This window comes from Salminus brasiliensis, chromosome 2, assembly GCF_030463535.1.
Source record: "Salminus brasiliensis chromosome 2, fSalBra1.hap2, whole genome shotgun sequence".
NCBI classification, from domain to species: Eukaryota; Metazoa; Chordata; class Actinopteri; order Characiformes; family Bryconidae; genus Salminus; species Salminus brasiliensis.
In genome coordinates this window covers 5387800-5397021 of record NC_132879.1, presented here as the reverse complement: position 1 = coordinate 5397021, position 9222 = coordinate 5387800, and positions in this window count along the sequence as shown.

The window sequence follows — 9222 nt, the reverse complement described above, 5'->3', positions numbered from 1 at the left end:
GTAGAGCGCTCCAACACTCGTCTTGTCATACAGCAGCATTAGAAATTCTGCACCACACTTAAAAGGGCATAAATCTTTCATGACGACGTTCTTTCATTTGTTATATATACGGTATCACAGTGCGGGAATGGCAGCAGAAATGTCTGATCAAATGCAGATATACACTACCAGGCTAAAGTCAGAGACCACCCTTCCCAAAGTCCAGTCAAGTCCAGCCTCAACTAGATGTTTAGAGCACCAACCTTTGCCTGTATCACTGCTTCTGAGACTTCTACAGTCAGTCTTAGCAGCCAGAGCATTTTCTGGTAGCCGCCATCGCACCAGACATTCCCACACATTCAATGATGTTGAGGTCTGGACTCTGGGCTGGACTCTGGGCCTTTTTCTTCCAATTTGGTTCTTCCCCTTGCACTAGCAATGCTCCCGAAACTAGGAGGGTAAGCACCATCCGATACACGTGAGGCCAGCCACTGCCTCATCTCCGGGCAGCCAACACACTCAGAGGAAAGCCTTGGGTCCCCAGCTCCACCACACCAGCTGTCAGACGCCTATGCTGGCCAACATCGCATTTAGCAGACTCCGGCTGCTGATGCCAAAGCGGCATGGCTCGGGATTCAAACTCACAAACCCCAGGGTCGGACCGCGGGTCCCCAGCTCCACCACACTAAGCTAGAGAGCGCCATCTACCCACCCGGAGAGAGTGCAATGGCAAAGCACTGATGGCAAGCACCTTAATTTTATAGAATAGGACTCTCTGAAACAGATAAGCATGAACCTACTGGCACCATGCTGCTGCCTAATGCCAGGTGTGGGCTACAGGGGTATAAAGCCCCCCAGCATTGAGCTGTGGAGCAGTGGAAGAACGGTGTTCTCTGGAATGATGGATGGTGGAGCTCCATCCAGTACTTTTAGATCCGTCAGGGATGAGTTTGGGTTGTGATTATCCAACATTCTGGCCTCCCCACTGCTCTTGTTGCTGAATACAATCAAATCCACACAGCAATGCTTCAAAATAAAAAAAGTTTAGTCACAAAGATTCTGACATTGACCAGCGGTTTCTTATTTGGGATTTGTTCAGTTCATGAGGACGATGGGATCCATCATCCATCCATCACTGGACGAAAGCCTGTGGTCCCCAGCTCCACCACACTAAGCTAATGCACACCTGTGCCGGCCAATATTTAGAGTGATAAGGGGGGAGAGAGCGCCATCTACCCACCCGGAGAGAGTCTGGACTCCGGCTACTGATGTCAAGCACCTTTATGAATTTTACACCTTTATGAAGTGTCACTGGACACTTTATTAGAAACACCTGCATCATACTTCCATTTACTGGTCACTTTATTAGAAACACCCATGTTATACGTCCACTCAGTGGCCACTTTATTAGAAACGCCTGTGTCATACTTCCACTCACTGGCCACTTTATTAGAAATGCCTGTATTATACTTCCACTCACTGGCCACTTTATTAGAAACACCTTCGTCATATTTCCATTCACTGGCCACTTTATTAGAAACATCTACATCATACTTCCACTCACTGGGGGAGAGAGCGCCATCTACCCACCCGGAGAGAGTCCGCACTCCGGCTACTGATGTCAAACACCTTTATGAATTTTTTTATCAATTACTAGTCATCAATTACTTGTTGATGGTTTTGACAAGAGGAGGATGGGTTCCCCCCGTCTGAGTCTTGGTTTGTCTAATTTGTCTATGTGTCTAATTCATTTCTGGGTCACATCAGGGTGTAAAAAGTGCTACACAAATAAATCTGATTTGACCTGACAGGGGTTTCCAGTAAAGTGGCCAGTGTGTGTCGGCGCACAGGAACTAAGACACAGAGAGTCTGAAAAGAGACCCTGTTCAACAGACCATAGCCCACATCACTGTTTCCCAGTTGTTCAGAGGGTTGCTGGTGTTAAGCAGTGCTTTAATTTCTTCGTTTCTTCTTCGAGTGAAGAGCGCGGGCATATGAAGGCATAATTAGCCTCTATTGATTAGAGGGCACCATACAGAGTGACGAAAACCTGCTCTGACAACTGCAATTCTGCGCCCGTCGCATAATGATTGTGGTGAGTGACAAACCTAATACGAATCACCTCTGATTTGCTATTGATGGGGAAATGTGCTGTGGGCGTAGGCAGACTTCTACCGTCATTCGAATTTCTTTGTGTGTGTGTGTCTCTCTCTGTGTGTGTGTATGTGTGTGTACATACATACCACAAGAGAGACCACCCCCCCACCATCTCGATTTTTCAGTCAATAATCCTGATTATTTGCCTTTGCAGTAGCATCAGGGCCACGAGCCAGGGGTTACTGCTCCTGCACTCTACGCTATAAAAATGCAAACACCAGAGCAGTCTGGCCGCAGAAACAGGCCGGTGTCCTTGGTCAGTGTCCCAGCATTACTCATAGCCGAGGCTGCTGATTGCTATTATGAGAGCTGTCCAATTCTATCATTAGGATGCCCAGTGTCCAAGGTTGCTAAAGCTCTGATCAAAGGAGGAACTGAAGGCTGGCAGTGGCACCGTCACAGTCGCCCTGCCAGCGTCTCTCTCACGGCAGGGTCCTGGAGGAAGATGAAACCTGAAGGGCCAAACCAAGGACCAGGGGTCATCCTGTGTGACTTGTGATATCAGGGACTACATTATGCTGTAAAAGGAGAAAGTCAGGATGAAAGGAACCCCTCTGAGACTGTGATTATAGCTGCAAATGCAAAAAGTCTCAAGTACCTACCGTGTACTGCCACTGACTGGCCACTTTATTAGAAACGCCTGCTTTGTACTTTTATTCCCTGGTCGGCTTTTTAGAAACACCTACCCTGAACTTCCAATCACCGGCCACTTTATTAGAAACACATGTTTAACACTTGCCCTAATGGGCCACTTAATTATAAACACCTACCCTGTGCCTCCACTCACTGGCCACTTTATTAGAAACACCTTCATCATACTTCCACTCACTGGCCACTTTATTAGAAACATCTACATCATACTTCCACTCACTGGTCACTTTATTAGAAACGCCTTCATCATACTTCCACTTACTGGCCACTTTATTAGAAACGCCTGTGTCATACTTCCACTCACTGGTCACTTTATTAGAAACACCTGCATCATACTTCAACTCACTGGCCACTTTATTAGAAACGCCTGTGTCATACTTCCACTCACTGGCCACTTTATTAGAAACGCCTGTGTCATACTTCCACTCACTGGCCATTTTATTAGAAACGCCTTCATCATACTTCCACTCACTGGCCACTTTATTAGAAACACCTTCATCATACTTCCACTCACTGGCCACTTTATTAGAAACACCTTCATTATACTTCCACTCACTGGTCACTTTATTAGAAACGCCTGTGTCATACTTCCACTCACTGGCCACTTTATTAGAAACGCCTGTGTCATACTTCCACTCACTGACCACTTTATTAGAAACACCTGTGTCATACTTCCACTCACTGGCCACTTTATTAGAAACACCTGCATCATACTTCCACTCACTGGCCACTTTATTAGAAACACCTGAGTAATACTTCCACTCACTGGCCACTTTATTAGAAACACCCATGTTATACATCCACTCACTGGCCACTTTATTAGAAACACCCATGTTATACGTCCACTCACTGGTCACTTTATTAGAAATGCCTGCATCATATTTCCACTCACTGGCCACTTTATTAGAAACGCCTGTGTCATGCTCCCACTTACTGGCCACTTTACTAGAAACGCCTGTGTCATACTTCCACTCACTGACCACTTTATTAGAAACACCTGTGTCATACTTCCACTCACTGGCCACTTTATTAGAAACACCTGCATCATACTTCCACTCACTGGCCACTTTATTAGAAACACCTGAGTAATACTTCCACTCACTGGCCACTTTATTAGAAACACCTGAGTAATACTTCCATTCACTGGACACTTTATCAGAAACACCCATGTTATACATCCACTCACTGGCCACTTTATTAGAAACACCCATGTTATACGTCCACTCACTGGTCACTTTATTAGAAACGCCTTTGTCATACTTCCACTCACTGGCCACTTTATTAGAAACACCTTTGTCATACTTCCACTCACTGGCCACTTTATTAGAAACACCTGCATCATACTTCCACTCACTGGCCACTTTATTAGAAACACCTTTGTCATACTTCCACTCACTGGCCATTTTATTAGAAACATCTCCCATGCGCTTCTGCTGGGTGGCCACTTTATTAGAAACACCTACCTTGTACTTCTGTTCACTAAACACTTGTTAGAAACACCTGTGTCATACTTCCACTGACTGGCCACTGTATTGGAAACACATACCCTGAAATTCTTCTTGCAGGCAACTTTATTAGGAACCCCTGGGTGAACTTCCACTCAGTGGCCATTTTATTAGGAACCCCTAGGTGAACTTCCACTCAGTGGCCATTTTATTAGGAACCCCTGGGTGAACTTCCACTCAGTGGCCATTTCATTAGAAACATCTCCCATGCGCTTCTTATGGTTGGCCACTTTATTAGAAACACCTGCATCCTTTTTTCACTTGTTATTACACATCACTGTCCCTGCTGGGTCAAGAGTGGGTCCACCACCCAAACCCTACCAAAAGGAGCATCTCTGAGGTCAGACGCTGGCCATTTATGAGGGGCTGGAAGATAACTGAGCTTCAGTGGATGGGCTACAGTCTCTTACTGCATATCAGTGAGGTGGAGCTGCTAAATGAGCAGTGAGTGACTAATGCTAATGCTAATGCTAATAGCCTAATGTGTTCTTGTATGTCTAGTGTGTATCTGAAGAGTGAGTGAATGGAGGATTCTCTGTCTCTCTTTTTGATCTATTCTACATCACATCACTGACACACACACACACACACACACACACACATATCTCTACACACATATTGAGCCTCCAGAGCTGGGTGACACGGCTCATTTGGCAGCCAGGCAGGCAAGAACAAGCAGAAGGAGGGAGCTCATAGCCCGGAGACTGGGCTCTCCCTACAGCGAGAGATGACTGACATATGCTACTGTTCTTCTTTCCCCAGCTTTCTCAGAGCCTCCACCTCCGGCGGCACACAGTCTGTTCCATACACTGCGATCTCCACCACTGCTGTCTATTTATCCACTAACAGCTTGTTCATTACAACACCGAATTCATAGTAGGCTGTCATTATAGCAGCAAGCAGGCCAGCTACGCTACTCTGCATTCCACAGTGGTAGAGTGTATATCTTTACTGTCACTCAAAAACCTTGTATCTCCATATTTGACATTTTACAATTTTTGACATAATGGGAATCTGTCACATTGTTTTTAACGCTGAATTTTCCTTCTTCTGTGAAGTTGCTGTTTTTGAGATATGTGGTTTTTGCGCGACAGCTGCGAAATATATATTGCATAATATCATTCTGCAATAGTTTGCAAAGTTTCTAGAAACATTCCCCAGCTCATCCCACATATTGCTCCAGAGAGTCCTATTCTATTGGCAGTACTTCTTCTCTACAGGGACTAGACTAGACAAGCTCCAGAACCTGCCATGGAATCATTGGGTGTATTGGGGTCTCTCTCAGGGCTCCACAAACACCCACTCAGTCATACACCTGCATATACTTCCACTCACTGGTCATTTCATTAGAAACACTGATGTCATGCTTCCACTCACTGGCCACTTTATTAGAAACACTGATGTCATGCTTCTACTCACTGGCCACTTTATTAGAAACACTGATGTCATGCTTCCACTCACTGGCCACTTTATTAGAAACACTGATGTCATGCTTCTACTCACTGGCCACTTTATTAGAAACACTGATGTCATGCTTTCACTCACTGGCCACTTTATTAGAAACACTGATGTCATGCTTCAACTCACTGGCCACTTCATTAGAAACACTGATGTCATGCTTTCACTCACTGGCCACTTCATTAGAAACACTGATGTCATGCTTCCACTCACTGGCCACTTTATTAGAAACACTGATGTCATGCTTCAACTCACTGGCCACTTTATTAGAAACACTGATATCATGCATCCACTCACTGGCCACTTCATTAGAAACACTGATGTCATGCTTCCACTCACTGGCCACTTTATTAGAAACACTGATGTCATGCTTCAACTCACTGGCCACTTTATTAGAAACACTGATGTCATGCTTCTACTCACTGGCCACTTTATTAGAAACACTGATGTCATGCTTCCACTCACTGGCCACTTTATTAGAAACACTGATGTCATGCTTTCACTCACTGGCCACTTTATTAGAAACACTGATGTCATGCTTTCACTCACTGGCCACTTTATTAGAAACACTGATGTCATGCTTCAACTCACTGGCCACTTTATTAGAAACACTGATGTCATGCTTCCACTCACTGGCCACTTTATTAGAAACACTGATGTCATGCTTTCACTCACTGGCCATTTTATTAGAAACCCTGATGTCATAAAGGAGGGAAGCTGTAAAAGCGCTTGGGAATCTGGCCTGGTCATCAGTTTGTGTGGTGTTGCATGTAATGACCGTATGTTCACATCTCCATCCATTCACCATCTCACAGATCCACACATGCTTGAAGTCCTAATCGATGAAGTCATGTGTTTGAGGGATGTTTTCTCGGGGCCGACCTCATGTTGTCGGCGGTTCAGGCCTGGTGCCCGCTTGACTTTTCAAAACTCAACAAGCTCTTTCACTCCTCGCATGGAGTTTTCTTCTGAGGGGATATCCCATGGCAACCGAACTGGCAGAAGCTGGCAAACACACAAACACACACACACACACACACACAAGCACAAGGACATGCTGACATACACTCAAATGTAAAACGCCATCACACACATGTGCACACACACACACACACACACCCTCTACTAGAATTGGTAGTTTGACTCCGCCCTGTTGGCCCTGGGCTCTTTCGGTGAAGGAATAATCATATCAGACAACAGGTCGAAGCTTATTATCTCTGTGGCTCAATACCAGCCATGGGCTTTCCAGGGGACGGGGGCCCCAGCAACTGAATGAGAGAGAGAGAGAGAGAGAGAGAGAGAGAGAGAGAGGAGCTGGAATACTGGGACAGTTTCTTTTGGCTCTGTAATATGCAGATGGAAGGACTGGTCAACTGTTTTCCATGTTTTGGACTTCTCCACTTCTGACCGGCTCTGCTTTTCCATCTACCTGAGCGAAGGCGAGACACCATCACGTCTCTCAGGTACAGTAGCACTTCCTCTCTTGTCCTGCATTGTCCGAGAAGCATGCTCGTAATTGCTTCTTCGCTTGGACACCTGGTTCTGAAGCTTCACAGCGGCTCAGTGGTCTTCATACTGTAAAAGGCAATGAGGCCAAAGATACTCTTACACTATATGTCCAAATATTTGTGGACACCCCTTGCATTTAGCTACTTTTAGTTGCACCCATTGCTGACACAGATGTGCAAATGCACACAGACACACACAACTGCCAATAGAATAGGACTCCCTGGAGCAGATAAACATCAACCTATTGGTGCCATGCCTAATGCCAGGTGTGGACTAGTGGGATATTAAGCCCCCCAGTATTGAGCTGTGGAGCTGCGTTCTCTGGATTGATGCTGATATGAGGCTCCATCCAGTGATCGTCCAACATTGTGGCCTCACTAATGCTCTTGCTGATCTTTACAATCAAATCCTCACAGCAGGAATCTGTCTTCCCTGGACAGTAGAAGCGCTTACTCTAACAAGCCTTGATTACAGAAGAAACAATGAATGAGCAGGTGTCCCAATACTTTTGTCCATGTAGTATATCTAGAGTTTCTTGGTAGATGTAGCATTAGAAGTCTTGTCCAAGGGCTATTATTGGTGTACGCTCTTGATGCCATAGAAGAACTACTTTTGGTTTTTCCAATGGAGGGTTCTTTAGTGAGACTTACTAGGTCGAGAACTGCACCATTTTTAAAAGTCAGTGGAGTGCTTATCCGAACCTCGGGCCATCAGATGGGGAGCAGCTTGGTAGGTTTAACATTACCTGTGAGTTACCAGTAACAGCAGTCTGGAGGTTTAGGCACCAATATGTACCACATTCCATGTAGTAGTATTCAACTGGTGCCTCATCTTTGCTGTATAGCACCATTGATGCCCCATTTGAGGAAACTGTATACTATATACACTGTATGGACAAAAGTATTGGGACACCTGCTCATTCATTTCCACCTGCTCATTAATTTCCAATTCGTTTCCTCTGAAATCACAGGTTTAAAAAAATAGTTTATCCTGCTTTTGTTGGAGTAACTGTCTCTACTGTCCAGGGAAGAAGGCTTTCTAATAGATTTTGGAGTAGCATTGCGGTGAGGATTTGATTGCATTCAGCCACAAGAGCTTTAGTAAGGCCAGGATGTTGGATGATCAACACCTCACCTCATCTCCAACTCACCCCAACTCATCCCAAAAGTACTGGATTGAGCACCATCATCCATCATTCCAGAGAACACAGCTCTTCCACTGCTCCACAGCTCAATGCTGGGGGGCTTAATACCCCTCTAGCCCACTCTTGGCAATACTTTCTCTTCTATTGACAATACTTCACTACAGGGACCAGACAAGCTGTGTGTGTGTGTGCATTTGCACATCCGTGTCAGCCATGAGTGCAACTTAAAGTTGCTGAATGCATACATTAGAAAAGGTGTCCATAAATATTTGGACGCTTAGTGTAGTTGCCTGGGTCAGATCCTCAGCCACAGGTCCCACTAACGTAATCCATTCTTCTGTACGTCTGGCCCTTTGAACAGCTTTGCCTTTTGGAGTTTGAGGTTTTATTAGACACTTTGTTCTGTGTCTGTAATGAGCGATGCTGTCTGAGGCCAAAAAGGACAATGTAATTGCACAAGAGTTGACTGAGGGTGATTGGGGAGTATTTTTATTCCGAGAAACAGCTGTGCATTAAACAGAGATTACTCTCGCCACCATATTTTGGTAAGAGAAATGAATGTGTCTGTCAGCAGTCGGTGGGAGTAAACAAAAAAAATGTATCTCCGCAGCCATAATTTGCCCATAATTGGCATGTTTGTCTGGAAAGTGAATGACTGGTGAGAAAAAAAATGTCATTGTGAGGCTGCACATCTGTGGGATGGGAGAGAGGACTCGTCGAGGGGAGCCATCAAGCAAATATATAAGATATTTTACTCTAATTTCTCTTTGTTTAAAAAAGCTGTAGAGCGGGAAAGAGAAAGCTCGGGCCATTGCTTGA